The 13,965-nt window shown below is 41.7% G+C and overlaps 57 pseudogenes; all 57 read right to left on the minus strand.

Annotated features, from left to right (window-relative positions):
- Positions 1-41: 41 nt before the first annotated feature.
- On the minus strand, positions 42-160 carry LOC142736924 (5S ribosomal RNA; annotated as a pseudogene).
- A 67-nt stretch (positions 161-227) lies between these two features.
- LOC142672654 (5S ribosomal RNA) lies at positions 228-345 on the minus strand (annotated as a pseudogene).
- Positions 346-412: 67 nt separating this feature from the next.
- LOC142737457 (5S ribosomal RNA) lies at positions 413-531 on the minus strand (annotated as a pseudogene).
- A 67-nt stretch (positions 532-598) lies between these two features.
- Positions 599-717, minus strand: LOC142738413 (5S ribosomal RNA; annotated as a pseudogene).
- Positions 718-784: 67 nt separating this feature from the next.
- Positions 785-903, minus strand: LOC142704330 (5S ribosomal RNA; annotated as a pseudogene).
- Positions 904-970: 67 nt separating this feature from the next.
- On the minus strand, positions 971-1,089 carry LOC142737678 (5S ribosomal RNA; annotated as a pseudogene).
- A 67-nt stretch (positions 1,090-1,156) lies between these two features.
- On the minus strand, positions 1,157-1,275 carry LOC142699066 (5S ribosomal RNA; annotated as a pseudogene).
- A 67-nt stretch (positions 1,276-1,342) lies between these two features.
- LOC142737076 (5S ribosomal RNA) lies at positions 1,343-1,461 on the minus strand (annotated as a pseudogene).
- A 67-nt stretch (positions 1,462-1,528) lies between these two features.
- Positions 1,529-1,647, minus strand: LOC142691814 (5S ribosomal RNA; annotated as a pseudogene).
- A 67-nt stretch (positions 1,648-1,714) lies between these two features.
- LOC142691726 (5S ribosomal RNA) lies at positions 1,715-1,833 on the minus strand (annotated as a pseudogene).
- A 67-nt stretch (positions 1,834-1,900) lies between these two features.
- On the minus strand, positions 1,901-2,019 carry LOC142738533 (5S ribosomal RNA; annotated as a pseudogene).
- A 439-nt stretch (positions 2,020-2,458) lies between these two features.
- Positions 2,459-2,577, minus strand: LOC142738424 (5S ribosomal RNA; annotated as a pseudogene).
- Positions 2,578-2,644: 67 nt separating this feature from the next.
- LOC142696941 (5S ribosomal RNA) lies at positions 2,645-2,763 on the minus strand (annotated as a pseudogene).
- A 439-nt stretch (positions 2,764-3,202) lies between these two features.
- LOC142736087 (5S ribosomal RNA) lies at positions 3,203-3,321 on the minus strand (annotated as a pseudogene).
- Positions 3,322-3,574: 253 nt separating this feature from the next.
- On the minus strand, positions 3,575-3,693 carry LOC142738449 (5S ribosomal RNA; annotated as a pseudogene).
- Positions 3,694-3,760: 67 nt separating this feature from the next.
- Positions 3,761-3,879, minus strand: LOC142732326 (5S ribosomal RNA; annotated as a pseudogene).
- Positions 3,880-3,946: 67 nt separating this feature from the next.
- LOC142670764 (5S ribosomal RNA) lies at positions 3,947-4,065 on the minus strand (annotated as a pseudogene).
- Positions 4,066-4,132: 67 nt separating this feature from the next.
- Positions 4,133-4,251, minus strand: LOC142675632 (5S ribosomal RNA; annotated as a pseudogene).
- A 67-nt stretch (positions 4,252-4,318) lies between these two features.
- Positions 4,319-4,437, minus strand: LOC142669009 (5S ribosomal RNA; annotated as a pseudogene).
- A 67-nt stretch (positions 4,438-4,504) lies between these two features.
- On the minus strand, positions 4,505-4,623 carry LOC142684522 (5S ribosomal RNA; annotated as a pseudogene).
- Positions 4,624-4,690: 67 nt separating this feature from the next.
- LOC142691029 (5S ribosomal RNA) lies at positions 4,691-4,809 on the minus strand (annotated as a pseudogene).
- Positions 4,810-4,876: 67 nt separating this feature from the next.
- LOC142738435 (5S ribosomal RNA) lies at positions 4,877-4,995 on the minus strand (annotated as a pseudogene).
- A 252-nt stretch (positions 4,996-5,247) lies between these two features.
- Positions 5,248-5,366, minus strand: LOC142724368 (5S ribosomal RNA; annotated as a pseudogene).
- Positions 5,367-5,433: 67 nt separating this feature from the next.
- Positions 5,434-5,552, minus strand: LOC142737972 (5S ribosomal RNA; annotated as a pseudogene).
- Positions 5,553-5,619: 67 nt separating this feature from the next.
- Positions 5,620-5,738, minus strand: LOC142697506 (5S ribosomal RNA; annotated as a pseudogene).
- A 67-nt stretch (positions 5,739-5,805) lies between these two features.
- On the minus strand, positions 5,806-5,924 carry LOC142666567 (5S ribosomal RNA; annotated as a pseudogene).
- A 253-nt stretch (positions 5,925-6,177) lies between these two features.
- LOC142677679 (5S ribosomal RNA) lies at positions 6,178-6,296 on the minus strand (annotated as a pseudogene).
- A 67-nt stretch (positions 6,297-6,363) lies between these two features.
- LOC142737390 (5S ribosomal RNA) lies at positions 6,364-6,482 on the minus strand (annotated as a pseudogene).
- Positions 6,483-6,549: 67 nt separating this feature from the next.
- Positions 6,550-6,668, minus strand: LOC142665755 (5S ribosomal RNA; annotated as a pseudogene).
- Positions 6,669-6,735: 67 nt separating this feature from the next.
- LOC142717153 (5S ribosomal RNA) lies at positions 6,736-6,854 on the minus strand (annotated as a pseudogene).
- Positions 6,855-6,921: 67 nt separating this feature from the next.
- Positions 6,922-7,040, minus strand: LOC142737484 (5S ribosomal RNA; annotated as a pseudogene).
- Positions 7,041-7,107: 67 nt separating this feature from the next.
- LOC142735887 (5S ribosomal RNA) lies at positions 7,108-7,226 on the minus strand (annotated as a pseudogene).
- Positions 7,227-7,293: 67 nt separating this feature from the next.
- LOC142730720 (5S ribosomal RNA) lies at positions 7,294-7,412 on the minus strand (annotated as a pseudogene).
- A 67-nt stretch (positions 7,413-7,479) lies between these two features.
- Positions 7,480-7,598, minus strand: LOC142737280 (5S ribosomal RNA; annotated as a pseudogene).
- Positions 7,599-7,665: 67 nt separating this feature from the next.
- Positions 7,666-7,784, minus strand: LOC142691638 (5S ribosomal RNA; annotated as a pseudogene).
- Positions 7,785-7,850: 66 nt separating this feature from the next.
- Positions 7,851-7,969, minus strand: LOC142717241 (5S ribosomal RNA; annotated as a pseudogene).
- Positions 7,970-8,036: 67 nt separating this feature from the next.
- On the minus strand, positions 8,037-8,155 carry LOC142738445 (5S ribosomal RNA; annotated as a pseudogene).
- Positions 8,156-8,222: 67 nt separating this feature from the next.
- LOC142730407 (5S ribosomal RNA) lies at positions 8,223-8,341 on the minus strand (annotated as a pseudogene).
- Positions 8,342-8,408: 67 nt separating this feature from the next.
- Positions 8,409-8,527, minus strand: LOC142696952 (5S ribosomal RNA; annotated as a pseudogene).
- A 439-nt stretch (positions 8,528-8,966) lies between these two features.
- On the minus strand, positions 8,967-9,085 carry LOC142736088 (5S ribosomal RNA; annotated as a pseudogene).
- Positions 9,086-9,338: 253 nt separating this feature from the next.
- Positions 9,339-9,457, minus strand: LOC142738450 (5S ribosomal RNA; annotated as a pseudogene).
- A 67-nt stretch (positions 9,458-9,524) lies between these two features.
- LOC142730418 (5S ribosomal RNA) lies at positions 9,525-9,643 on the minus strand (annotated as a pseudogene).
- A 252-nt stretch (positions 9,644-9,895) lies between these two features.
- LOC142703048 (5S ribosomal RNA) lies at positions 9,896-10,014 on the minus strand (annotated as a pseudogene).
- Positions 10,015-10,081: 67 nt separating this feature from the next.
- LOC142665944 (5S ribosomal RNA) lies at positions 10,082-10,200 on the minus strand (annotated as a pseudogene).
- A 67-nt stretch (positions 10,201-10,267) lies between these two features.
- LOC142736484 (5S ribosomal RNA) lies at positions 10,268-10,386 on the minus strand (annotated as a pseudogene).
- Positions 10,387-10,453: 67 nt separating this feature from the next.
- Positions 10,454-10,572, minus strand: LOC142716929 (5S ribosomal RNA; annotated as a pseudogene).
- Positions 10,573-10,639: 67 nt separating this feature from the next.
- LOC142675742 (5S ribosomal RNA) lies at positions 10,640-10,758 on the minus strand (annotated as a pseudogene).
- Positions 10,759-11,011: 253 nt separating this feature from the next.
- LOC142666160 (5S ribosomal RNA) lies at positions 11,012-11,130 on the minus strand (annotated as a pseudogene).
- Positions 11,131-11,197: 67 nt separating this feature from the next.
- Positions 11,198-11,316, minus strand: LOC142666312 (5S ribosomal RNA; annotated as a pseudogene).
- Positions 11,317-11,755: 439 nt separating this feature from the next.
- LOC142705689 (5S ribosomal RNA) lies at positions 11,756-11,874 on the minus strand (annotated as a pseudogene).
- Positions 11,875-11,940: 66 nt separating this feature from the next.
- LOC142732854 (5S ribosomal RNA) lies at positions 11,941-12,059 on the minus strand (annotated as a pseudogene).
- Positions 12,060-12,126: 67 nt separating this feature from the next.
- Positions 12,127-12,245, minus strand: LOC142738474 (5S ribosomal RNA; annotated as a pseudogene).
- A 67-nt stretch (positions 12,246-12,312) lies between these two features.
- Positions 12,313-12,431, minus strand: LOC142730429 (5S ribosomal RNA; annotated as a pseudogene).
- A 253-nt stretch (positions 12,432-12,684) lies between these two features.
- Positions 12,685-12,803, minus strand: LOC142734187 (5S ribosomal RNA; annotated as a pseudogene).
- A 67-nt stretch (positions 12,804-12,870) lies between these two features.
- LOC142736449 (5S ribosomal RNA) lies at positions 12,871-12,989 on the minus strand (annotated as a pseudogene).
- Positions 12,990-13,056: 67 nt separating this feature from the next.
- LOC142731329 (5S ribosomal RNA) lies at positions 13,057-13,175 on the minus strand (annotated as a pseudogene).
- A 637-nt stretch (positions 13,176-13,812) lies between these two features.
- LOC142687040 (5S ribosomal RNA) lies at positions 13,813-13,931 on the minus strand (annotated as a pseudogene).
- Between the last annotated feature and the right edge of the window lie 34 nt (positions 13,932-13,965).

Consider the following 13,965-nt stretch of genomic DNA (forward strand, 5'->3'; position numbering starts at 1 on the left):
TTTAATCGATTGTGAAACAAAATCTAAACGACATAATAAAAATTCAACCGCACCACGGATTCCCAGACAGTCTCCCACACTGGTACTAGCGAGGCCTTAAGCTGTGTAACTTCTGCGTTCTGACGAGAGCAGGCACATTCAGCTTAGAATGGCGATTGACGTTAAATGCTTTAATCTATAGTCCTATTTAATCTATTGTGAAACAAAATCTAAACGACATAATAAAAAGTCAACCGCACCACGGATTCCCAGACAGTCTCCCACACTGGTACTACCGAGGCCTTAAGCTGTGTAACTTCTGCGATCTGACGAGAGCAGGCACATGCAGCTTAGAATGGCATTGACATTAAATGCTTTAATCCATAGTCCTTTTTAATCGATTGTGAAACAAAATCTAAACGACATAATAAAAAGTCAACCGCACCACGGATTCCCAGACAGTCTCCCACACTAGTACTACCGAGGCCTTAAGCTGTGTAACTTCTGCGATCTGACGAGAGCAGGCACATTCAGCTTAGAATTGCCATTGACATTAAATGCTTTAATCCATAGTCCTTTTTAATCGATTGTGAAACAAAATCTAAACGACATAATAAAAAGTCAACCGCACCACGGATTCCCAGACAGTCTCCCACACTGGTACTAGCGAGGCCTTAAGCTGTGTAACTTCTGCGATCTGACGAGAGCAGGCACATTCAGCTTAGAATGGCCATTGACGTTAAATGCTTTAATCCATAGTCCTATTTAATCTATTGTGAAACAAAATCTAAACGACATAATAAAAAGTCAACCGCACCCCGGATTCCCAGACAGTTTCCCACACTGGTACTAGCGAGGCGTTAAGCTGTGTAACTTCTGCGATCTAACGAGAGCAGGCACATTCAGCTTAGAATGGCCATTGACATTAAATGCTTTAATCCATAGTCCTTTTTAATCGATTGTGAAACAAAATCTAAACGACATAATAAAAAGTCAACCGCACCACGGATTCCCAGACAGTCTCCCACACTGGCACTAGCGAGGCCTTAAGCTGTGTAACTTCTGCGATCTGACGAGAGCAGGCACATTCAGCTTAGAATGGCCATTGACATTAAAAGCCTTAATCCATAGTCCTATTTAATCTATTGTGAAACAAAATCTAAACAACATAATACAAATTCAACCGCACCACGGATTCCCAGACAGTCTCCCACACTGGTACTAGCGAGGCCTTAAGCTGTGTAACTTCTGCGATCTGACGAGAGCAGGGACATTCAGCGTAGAATGGCCATTGACATTAAATGCTTTAATCCATAGTCCTTTTTAATCTATTGTGAAACAAAATCTAAACGACATAATAAAAACTCAACCGCACCACGGATTCCCAGACAGTCTCCCACACTGGTACTAGCGAGGCCTTAAGCTGTGTAACTTCTGCGATCTGACGAGAGCAGGCACATTCAGCTTAGAATGGCCATTGACATAAAATGCTTTAATCCATAGTCCTTTTTAATCGATTGTGAAACAAAATCTAAACGACATAATAAAAAGTCAACCGCACCACGGATTCCCAGACAGTCTCCCACACTGGTACTAGCGAGGCGTTAAGCTGTGTAACTTCTGCGATCTGACGAGAGCAGGCACATTCAGCTTAGAATTGCCATTGACATTAAATGCTTTAATCCATAGTCCTTTTTAATCGATTGTGAAACAAAATCTAAACGACATAATAAAAAGTCAACCGCACCACGGATTCCCAGACAGTCTCCCACACTGGTACTAGCGAGGCCTTAAGCTGTGTAACTTCTGCGATCTGACGAGAGCAGGGACATTCAGCTTATAATAGCCATTGACATTAAATGTTTTAATCCATAGTCCTTTTTAATCGATTGTGAAACAAAATCTAAACGACATAATAAAAATTCAACCGCACCACGGATTCCCAGACAGTCTCCCACACTGGTACTAGCGAGGCCTTAAGCTGTGTAACTTCTGCGATCCGACGAGAGCAGGCACATTCAGCTTAGAATGGCCATTGACCTTAAATGCTTTAATCCATAGTCCTTTTTAATCGATTGTGAAACAAAATCTAAACGACATAATAAATAGACAACCGCACCACGGATTCCCAGACAGTCTCCCACACTGGTACTAGCGAGGCCTTTAGCTGTGTAACTTCTGCGATCTGACGAGAGCCGGGACATTCAGCTTAGAACGGCCATTGACATAAAATGCTTTAATCCATAGTCCTTTTTAATCGATTGTGAAACAAAATCTGAACGACATAATAAAAATTCAACCGCACCACGGATTCCCAGACAGTCTCCCACACTGGTACTAGAGAGGCCTTAAGCTGTGTAACTTCTGCGACCTGACGAGAGTAAGCACATTCAGCTTAGAATGGCCATTGACGTTAAATGCTTTAATCCATAGTCCTATTTAATCTATTGTGAAACAAAATCTAAACGACATAATAAAAAGTCAACCGCACCACGGATTCCCAGACAGTCTCCCACACTGGTACTAGCGAGGCCTTAAGCTGTGTAACTTCTGCGATCTGACGAGAGCAGGCACATTCAGCTTAGAATGGCCATTGACATTAAATGCTTTAATCCATAGTCCTTTTTAATCGATTGTGAAACAAAATCTAAACGACATAATAAAAAGTCAACCGCACCACGGATTCCCAGACAGTCTCCTACACTGGTACTAGCAAGGCGTTAAGCTGTGTAACTTCTGCGATCTGACGAGAGCAGGCAGATTCAGCTTAGAATGGCCATTGACATTAAATGCTTTAATCCATAGTTCTTTTTAATCTATTGTGAAACAAAATCTAAACGACATAATAAAAAGTCAACCGCACCACGGATTCCCAGACAGTCTCCCACACTGGTACTAGCGAGGCTTTAAGCTGTGTAACTTCTGCGATCTGACGAGAGCAGGGACATTCATCTTAGAATTGCCATTGACTTTAAATGCTTTAATCCATAGTCCTTTTTAATCGATTGTGAAACAAAATCTAAACGACATAATAAAAATTCAACCGCACCACGGATTCCCAGACATTCTCCCACACTGGTACTAGCGAGGACTTAAGCTGTGTAACTTTTGCGTTCTGACGAGAGCAGGCACATTCAGCTTAGAATGGCCATTGACGTTAAATGCCTTAATCCATAGTCCTATTTAATCTATTGTGAAACAAAATCTAAACGACATAATAAAAAGTCAACCGCACCACGGATTCCCAGACAGTCTCCCACACTGGTACTAGCGAGGCCTTAAGCTGTGTAACTTCTGCGATCTGACTAGAGCAGGTACATTCAGCTTAGAATGGCCATTGACATTAAATGCTTTAATCCATAGTCCTTTTTAATCGATTGTGAAACAAAATCTAAACGACATAATAAAAATTCAACCGCACCACGGATTCCCAGACAGTCTCCCACACTGGTACTAGCGAGGCCTTAAGCTGTGTATTTTCTGCGATTTGACGAGAGCAGGGACATTCAGCTTAGAATGGCCATTGACATTAAATGCTTTAATCCATAGTCCTTTTTAATCGATTGTGAAACAAAATCTAAACGACATAATAAAAATTCAACCGCACCACGGATTCCCAGACAGTCTCCCACACTGGTACTAGCGAGGCCTTAAGCTGTGTAACTTCTGCGATCTGACGAGAGCAGGAACATTCAGCTTAGAATGGCCATTAACATTAAATGCTTTAATCCATAGTCCTTTTTAATCGATTGTGAAACAAAATCTAAACGACATAATAAAAAGTCAACCGCACCACGGATTCCCAGACAGTCTCCCACACTGGTACTAGCGAGGACTTAAGCTGTGTAACTTCTGCGATCTGACGAGAGCAGGTACATTCAGCTTAGAATGGCCATTGACATTAAATACTTTAATCCATAGTCCTTTTTAATCGATTGTGAAACAAAATCTAAACGACATAATAAAAAGTCAACCGCACCACGGATTCCCAGACAGTCTCCCACACTGGTACTAGCGAGGCGTTAAGCTGTGTAACTTCTGCGATCTGACGAGAGCAGGCACATTCAGCTTAGAATGGCCATTGACCTTAAATGCTTTAATCCATAGTTCTTTTTAATCGATTGTGAAACAAAATCTAAACGACATAATAAAAAGTCAACCGCACCACGGATTCCCAGACAGTCTCCCACACTGGTACTAGCGAGGCCTTAAGCTGTGTAACTTCTGCGCTTTGACGAGAGCAGGCACATTCAGCTTAGAATGGCCATTGACGTTAAAAGCCTTAATCCATAGTCCTATTTAATCTATTGTGAAACAAAATCTAAACGACATAATAAAAAGTCAACTGCACCACGGATTCCCAGACAGTCTCCCACACTGGTACTAGCGAGGGCTTAAGCTGTGTAACTTCTGCGATCTGACGAGAGCAGGGACATTCAGCTTAGAATGGCCATTGACATTAAATGCTTTAATCCATAGTCCTTTTTAATCGATTGTGAAACAAAATCTAAACAACATAATAAAAAGTCAACCGCACCACGGATTCCCAGACTGTCTCCCACACTGGTACTAGCGAGGCCTTAAGCTGTGTAACTTCTGCGACCTGACGAGAGCAGGGACATTCAGCTTAGAATGGCCATTGACATTAAATGCTTTAATCCATAGTTCTTTTTAATCGATTGTGAAACAAAATCTAAACGACATAATAAAAATTCAACCGCACCACGGATTCCCAGACAGTCTCCCAAACTGGTACTAGCGAGGCCTTAAGCTGTGTAACTTCTGCGTTTTGACGAGAGCAGGCACATTCAGCTTAGAATGGCCATTGACGTTAAATGCTTTAATCCATAGTCCTATTTAATCTATTGTGAAACAAAATCTAAACGACATAATAAAAAGTCAACCGCACCACGGATTCCCAGACAGTCTCCCACACTGGTACTAGCGAGGCCTTAAGCTGTGTAACTTCTGCGATCTGACGAGAGCAGGCACATTCAGCTTAGAATGGCCATTGACGTTAAATGCGTTAATCCATAGTCCTTTTTAATCGATTGTGAAACAAAATCTAAACGACATAATAAAAATACAACCGCACCACGGATTCCCAGACAGTCTCCCACACTGGTACTAGCGAGGACTTAAGCTGTGTAACCTCTGCGATCTGACAAGAAAGGCACATTCAGCTTAGAATGGCCATTGACATTAAATGCTTTAATCCATAGTCCTTTTTAATCGATTGTGAAACAAAATCTAAACGACATAATAAAAATTCAACCGCACCACGGATTCCCAGAGAGTCTCCCACACTGGTACTAGCGAGGCCTTAAGCTGTGTAACTTCTGCGATCTGACGAGAGCAGGCACATTCAGCTTAGAATGGCGATTGACATTAAAAGGCTTAATCCATAGTCCTATTTAATCTATTGTGAAACAAAATCTAAACAACATAATAAAAATTCAACCGCACCACGGATTCCCAGAGAGTCTCCCACACTGGTACTAGCGAGGCCTTAAGCTGTGTAACTTCTGCGATCTGACGAGAGCAGGGACATTCAGCTTAGAATGGCCATTGACATTAAATGCTTTAATCCATAGTCCTTTTTAATCGATTGTGAAACAAAATCTAAACGACATAATAAAAATTCAACCGCACCACGGATTCCCAGACAGTCTCCCATACTGGTACTAGCGAGGCCTTAAGCTGTGTAACTTCTGCAACCTGACGAGAGCAGGCACATTCAGCTTAGAATGGCCATTGACGTTAAATGATTTAATCCATAGTCCTTTTTAATCGATTGTGAAACAAAATCTAAACAACATAATAAAAAGTCAACCGCACCACGGATTCCCAGACAGTCTCCCACACTGGTACTAGCGAGGCCTTAGGCTGTGTAACTTCTGCGATCTGACGAGAGCAGGCACATTCAGCTTAGAATGGCCATAGACATTAAATGCTTTAATCCATAGTCCTTTTTAATCGATTGTGAAACAAAATCTAAACGACATAATAAAAAGTCAACCGCACCACGGATTCCCAGACAGTCTCCCACACTGGTACTAGCAAGGCGTTAAGCTGTGTAACTTCTGCGATCTAACGAGAGCAGGCACATTCAGTTTAGAATGGCCATTGCCATTAAATGCTTTAATCCATAGTCCTTTTTAATCGATTGTGAAACAAAATCTAAACAACATAATAAAAATTCAACCGCACCACGGATTCCCAGAGAGTCTCCCACACTGGTACTAGCGAGGCCTTAAGCTGTGTAACTTCTGCGATCTGACGAGAGCAAGGACATTCAGCTTAGAATGGCCATTGACATTAAATGCTTTAATCCATAGTCCTTTTTAATCGATTGTGAAACAAAATCTAAACGACATAATAAAAATTCAACCGCACCACGGATTCCCAGACAGTTTCCCACACTGGTACTAGCGAGGCCTTAAGCTGTGTAACTTCTGCGTTCTGACGAGAGCAGGCACATTCAGCTTAGAATGGCCATTGACGTTAAATGCTTTAATCCATAGTCCTATTTAATCTATTGTGAAACAAAATCTAAACGACATAATAAAAAGTCAACCGCACCACGGATTCCCAGACAGTCTCCCACACTGGTACTAGCGAGGCCTTAAGCTATGTAACTTCTGCGATCTGATGAGAGCAGGCACATTCAGGTTAGAATGGCCATTGACATTAAAAGCCTTAATCCATAGTCCTATTTAATCTATTGTGAAACAAAATCTAAACAACATAATAAAAAGTCAACCGCACCACGGATTCCCAGACAGTCTCCCATACTGGTACTAGCGAGGCCTTAAGCTGTGTAACTTCTGCGATCTGACGAGAGCAGGGACATTCAGCTTAGAATGGCCATTGACATTAAATGCTTTAATCCATAGTCCTTTTTAATCGATTGTGAAACAAAATCGAAACGACATAATAAAAATTCAACCGCACCACGGATTCCCAAACAGTCTCCCACACTGGTACTAGCGAGGCCTTAAGCTGTGTAACTTCTGCGATCTGACGAGAGCAGGCACATTCAGCTTAGAATGGCCATTGACATTAAATGATTTAATCCATAGTCCTTTTTAATTGATTGTGAAACAAAATCTAAACGACATAATAAAAAGTCACCTGCACCACGAATTCCCAGACAGTCTCCCACACTGGTACTAGCGAGGCCTTAAGCTGTGTAACTTCTGCGATCTGACGAGAGCAGGTACATTCAGCTTAGAATGGCCATTGACATTAAATGCTTTAATCCATAGTCCTTTTTAATCGATTGTGAAACAAAATCTAAACGACATAATAAAAAGTCAACCGCACCACGGATTCCCAGACAGTCCCCCACACTGGTACTAGCGAGGCCTTAAGCTGTGTAACTTCTGCGATCTGACGAGAGCAGGGACATTCAGCTTAGAATGGCCATTGACATTAAATGCTTTAATCCATAGTCCTTTTTAATCGATTGTGAAACAAAATCTAAACGACATAATAAAAAGTCAACCGCACCACGGATTCCCAGACAGTCTCCCACACTGGTACTATCGAGGCCTTAAGCTGTGTAACTTCTGCGATCTGACGAGAGCAGGAACATTCAGCTTAGAATGGCCATTGACGTTAAATGCTTTAATCCATAGTCCTTTTTAATCGATTGTGAAACAAAATCTAAACGACATAATAAAAAGTCAACCGCACCACGAATTCCCAGACAGTCTCCCACACTGGTATTAGCGAGGCCTTAAGCTGTGTAACTTCTGCGATCTGACGAGAGCAGGGAGATTCAGCTTAGAATGGCCATTAACACTAAATCCGTAATCCATAGTCCTATTTAATCTACTGTGAAGCAAAATCTAAACAACATAATAAAAAGTCAACCACACCACGGATTCCCAGACAGTCTCCCACACTGGTACTAGCGAGGCCTTAAGCTGTGTAACTTCTGCGATCTGACGAGAGCAGGTATATTCAGCTTAGAATGGCCATTGACGTTAAATGCTTTAATCCATAGTCCTATTTAATCTATTGTAAAACAAAATCTAAACGACATAATAAAAAGTCAACCGCACCACGGATTCCCAGCCAGTCTCCCACACTGGTACTAGCGAGGACTTAAGCTGTGTAACTTCTGCGATCTGACGAGAGCAGGCACATTCAGCTTAGAATGGCCATTGACATTAAAAGCCTTAATCCATAGTCCTATTTAATCTATTGTGAAACAAAATCTAAACAACATAATAAAAAGTCAACCGCACCACGGATTCCCAGACAGTCTCCCACACTGGTACTAGCGAGGCCTTAAGCTGTGTAACTTCTGCGATCTGACGAGAGCAGGGGCATTCAGCTTAGAATGGCCATTGAAATTAAATGCTTTAATCCATAGTCCTTTTTAATCGATTGTGAAACAAAATCTAAACGACATAATAAAAAGTCAACCGCACCACGGATTCCCAGACAGTCTCCTACACTGGTACTAGCAAGGCGTTAAGCTGTGTAACTTCTGCGATCTGACGAGAGCAGGCAGATTCAGCTTAGAATGGCCATTGACATTAAATGCTTTAATCCATAGTTCTTTTTAATCTATTGTGAAACAAAATCTAAACGACATAATAAAAAGTCAACCGCACCACGGATTCCCAGACAGTCTCCCACACTGGTACTAGCGAGGCTTTAAGCTGTGTAACTTCTGCGATCTGACGAGAGCAGGGACATTCATCTTAGAATTGCCATTGACTTTAAATGCTTTAATCCATAGTCCTTTTTAATCGATTGTGAAACAAAATCTAAACGACATAATAAAAATTCAACCGCACCACGGATTCCCAGACATTCTCCCACACTGGTACTAGCGAGGACTTAAGCTGTGTAACTTTTGCGTTCTGACGAGAGCAGGCACATTCAGCTTAGAATGGCCATTGACGTTAAATGCCTTAATCCATAGTCCTATTTAATCTATTGTGAAACAAAATCTAAACGACATAATAAAAAGTCAACCGCACCACGGATTCCCAGACAGTCTCCCACACTGGTACTAGCGAGGCCTTAAGCTGTGTAACTTCTGCGATCTGACTAGAGCAGGTACATTCAGCTTAGAATGGCCATTGACATTAAATGCTTTAATCCATAGTCCTTTTTAATCGATTGTGAAACAAAATCTAAACGACATAATAAAAATTCAACCGCACCACGGATTCCCAGACAGTCTCCCACACTGGTACTAGCGAGGCCTTAAGCTGTGTATTTTCTGCGATTTGACGAGAGCAGGGACATTCAGCTTAGAATGGCCATTGACATTAAATGCTTTAATCCATAGTCCTTTTTAATCGATTGTGAAACAAAATCTAAACGACATAATAAAAATTCAACCGCACCACGGATTCCCAGACAGTCTCCCACACTGGTACTAGCGAGGCCTTAAGCTGTGTAACTTCTGCGATCTGACGAGAGCAGGAACATTCAGCTTAGAATGGCCATTAACATTAAATGCTTTAATCCATAGTCCTTTTTAATCGATTGTGAAACAAAATCTAAACGACATAATAAAAAGTCAACCGCACCACGGATTCCCAGACAGTCTCCCACACTGGTACTAGCGAGGCCTTAAGCTGTGTAACTTCTGCGATCTGACGAGAGCAGGGGCATTCAGCTTAGAATGGCCATTGAAATTAAATGCTTTAATCCATAGTCCTTTTTAATCGATTGTGAAACAAAATCTAAACGACATAATAAAAATTCAACGCACCACTGATTCCCAGACAGGTTCCCACACTGGTACTAGCGAGGCCTTAAGCTGTGTAACTTCTGCGATCTGACGAGAGCAGGCACATTCAGCTTAGAATGGTCATTGACGGTAAATGCTTTAATCCATAGTCCTATTTAATCTATTGTGAAACATAATCTAAACGACATAATAAAAAGTCAACCGCACCACGGATTCCCAGACAGTCTCCCACACTGGTACTAGCGAGGCGTTAAGCTATGTAACTTCTGCGATCTAACGAGAGCAGGCACATTCAGCTTAGAATGGCCATTGACATTAAATGCTTTAATCCATAGTCCTTTTTAATCGATTGTGAAACAAAATCTAAACGACATAATAAGAAGTCAACCGCACCACGGATTCACAGACAGTCTCCCACACTGGTACTAGCGAGGCCTTAAGCTGTGTAACTTCTGCGATCTGACGAGAGCAGGCACACTCAGCTTAGAATGGCCATTGACTTTAAAAGCCTTAATCCAAAGTCCTATTTAATCTATTGTGAAACAAAATCTAAACAACATAATAAAAAGTCAACCGCACCACGGATTCCCAGACAGTCACCCACACTCGTACTAGCGAGGCCTTAAGCTGTGTAACTTCTGCGATCTGACGAGAGCAGGGACATTCAGCTTAGAATGGCCATTGACATTAAATTCTTTAATCCATAGTCCTTTTTAATCGATTGTGAAACAAAATCTAAACGACATAATAAAAAGTCAACTGCACCACGGATTCCCAGACAGTCTCCCACACCGGTACTAGCGAGGCCTTAAGCTGTGTAACTTCTGCGATCTGACGAGAGCAGGCACATTCAGCTTAGAATGGCCATTGACATTAAAAGCCTTAATCCATAGTCCTATTTAATCTATTGTGAAACAAAATCTAAACAACATAATAAAAAGTCAACCGCACCACGGATTCCCAGACAGTCTCCCACACTCGTACAAGCGAGGCCTTAAGCTGTGTAACTTCTGCGATCTGACGAGAGCAGGGACATTCAGCTTAGAATGGCCATTGACATTAAATGCTTTAATCCATAGTCCTTTTTAATCGATTGTGAAACAAAATCTAAACGACATAATAAAAATGCAACTGCACCACGTATTCCCAGACAGTCTCCCACACTGGTACTAGCGAGGCATTAAGCTGTGTAACTTCTGCGTTCTGACAAGAGCAGGCACATTCAGCTTAGAATGGCCATTGACGTTAAATGCTTTAATCCATAGTCCTTTTTAATCGATTGTGAAACAAAATCTAAACGACATAATAAAAATTCAACCGCACCACGGATTCCCAGACAGTCTCCCACACTGGTACTAGTGAGGCCTTAAGCTGTGTAACTTCTGCGATCTGACGAGAGCAGGGACATTCAGCTTAGAATGGCCATTGACATTAAATGCTTTAATCCATAGTCCTTTTTAATCGATTGTGAAACAAAATCGAAACAACATAATAAATAGTCAACCGCTCCACGGATTCCCAGACAGTCTCCCACACTGGTACTAGCGAGGCCTTAGGCTGTGTAACTTCTGCGATCTGACGAGAGCAGGGGCATTCAGCTTAGAATGGCCATTGACATTAAATGCTTTAATCCATAGTCCTTTTTAATCGATTGTGAAACAAAATCTAAACGACATAATAAAAATTCAACCGCACCACGGATTCCCAGACAGTCTCCCACACTGGTACTAGCGAGGGCTTAAGCTGTGTAACTTCTGCGATCTGACGAGAGCAGGCACATTCAGATTAGAATGGCCATTGACGGTAAATGCTTTAATCCATAGTCCTATTTAATCTATTGTGAAACAAAATCTAAACGACATAATAAAAAGTCAAGCGCACCACGGATTCCCAGACAGTCTCCCACACTGGTACTAGCGAGGCGTTAAGCTTTGTAACTTCTGCGATCTAACGAGAGCAGGCACATTCAGCTTAGAATGGCCATTGACATTAAATGCTTTAATCCATAGTCCTTTTTAATCGATTGTGAAACAAAATCTAAACGACATAATAAAAAGTCAACCGCACCACGAATTCCCAGACAGTCTCCCACACTGGTATTAGCGAGGCCTTAAGCTGTGTAACTTCCGCGATCTGACGAGAGCAGGGAGATTCAGCTTAGAATGGCCATTAACACTAAAGCCTTAATCCATAGTCCTATTTAATCTACTGTGAAGCAAAATCTAAACAACATAATAAAAAGTCAACCACACCACGGATTCCCAGACAGTCTCCCACACTGGTACTAGCGAGGCCTTAAGCTGTGTAACTTCTGCGATCTGACGAGAGCAGGCACATTCAGCTTAGAATGGCCATTGACGTTAAATGCTTTAATCCATAGTCCTATTTAATCTATTGTAAAACAAAATCTAAACGACATAATAAAAAGTCAACCGCACCACGGATTCCCAGCCAGTCTCCCACACTGGTACTAGCGAGGCCTTAAGCTGTGTAACTTCTGTGATCTGACGAGAGCAGGCACATTCAGCTTAGAATGGCCATTGACATTAAAAGCCTTAATCCATAGTCCTATTTAATCGATTGTGAAACAAAATCGAAACAACATAATAAAAAGTCAACCGCACCACGGATTCCCAGACAGTCTCCCACACTGGTACTAGCGAGGCCTTAAGCTGTGTAACTTCTGCGATCTGACGAGAGCAGGGGCATTCAGCTTAGAATGGCCATTGAAATTAAATGCTTTAATCCATAGTCCTTTTTAATCGATTGTGAAACAAAATCTAAACGACATAATAAAAATTCAACCGCACCACGGATTCACAGACAGTCTCCCACACTGGTACTAGCGAGGCGTTAAGCTATGTAACTTCTGCGATCTAACGAGAGCAGGCACATTCAGCTTAGAATGGCCATTGACATTAAATGCTTTAATCCATAGTCCTTTTTAATCTATTGTGAAACAAAATCTAAACGACATAATAAGAAGTCAACCGCACCACGGATTCCCAGACAGTCTCCCACACTGGTACTAGCGAGGCCTTAAGCTGTGTAACTTCTGCGATCTGACGAGAGCAGGCACACTCAGCTTAGAATGGCCATTGACTTTAAAAGCCTTAATCCATAGTCCTATTTAATCTATTGTGAAACAAAATCTAAACAACATAATAAAAAGTCAACCGCACCACGGATTCCCAGACAGTCTCCCACACTCGTACTAACGAGGCCTTAAGCTGTGTAACTTCTGCGATCTGACGAGAGCAGGGACATTCAGCTTAGAATGGCCATTGACATTAAATTCTTTAATCCATAGTCCTTTTTAATCGATTGTGAAACAAAATCTAAACGACATAATAAAAAGTCAACTGCACCACAGATTCCCAGACAGTCTCCCACACTGGTACTAGCGAGGCCTTAAGCTGTGTAACTTCTGCGATCTGACGAGAGCAGGCACATTCAGCTTAGAATGGCCATTGACGTTAAATGCTTTAATCCATAGTCCTATTTAATCTATTGTGAAACAAAATCTAAACGACATAATAAATAGTCAACCCCACCACGGATTCCCAGACAGTCTCCCACACTCGTACTAGCGAGGCCTTAAGCTGGGTAACTTCTGCGATCTAACGAGCGCAGGCACATTCAGGTTAGAATGGCCATTGACATTAAATGCTTTAATCCATAGTCCTTTTTAATCGATTGTGAAACAAAATCTAAACGACATAATAAAAAGTAAACCGCACCACGGATTCCAAGACCGTCTCCCACACTGGTACTAGCGAGGCCTTAAGCTGTGTAACTTCTGCAATCTAACGAGGGCAGGCACATTCAGCTTAGAATGGCCATTGACATTAAAAACTTTAATCCATAGTCCTTTTTAATCGATTGTGAAACAAAATCTAAACGACATAATAAAAAGTCAAACGCACCACGGATTCCCAGACAGTCTCCCAGACAGTCTCCCACACTGATACTAGCGAGGCCTTAAGCTGTGTAACTTCTGCAATCTGACGAGAGCAGGGACATTCAGCTTAGAATGGCCATTGACATTAAAAGCCTTAATCCATAGTCCTATTTAATCTATTGTGAAACAAAATCTAAACAACATAATAAAAAGTCAACCACACCACAGATTCCCAGACAGTCTCCCACACTGGTACCAGCGAGGCCTTAAGCTGTGTAACTTCTGCGATCTGACGAGAGCAGGGACATTCAGCTTAGAATGGCCATTGACATTAAATGCTTTAATCCATAGTCCTTTTTAATCG

Source organism: Rhinoderma darwinii, chromosome 1 (genome assembly GCF_050947455.1).
Source record: "Rhinoderma darwinii isolate aRhiDar2 chromosome 1, aRhiDar2.hap1, whole genome shotgun sequence".
NCBI lineage: Eukaryota > Metazoa > Chordata > Amphibia > Anura > Rhinodermatidae > Rhinoderma > Rhinoderma darwinii.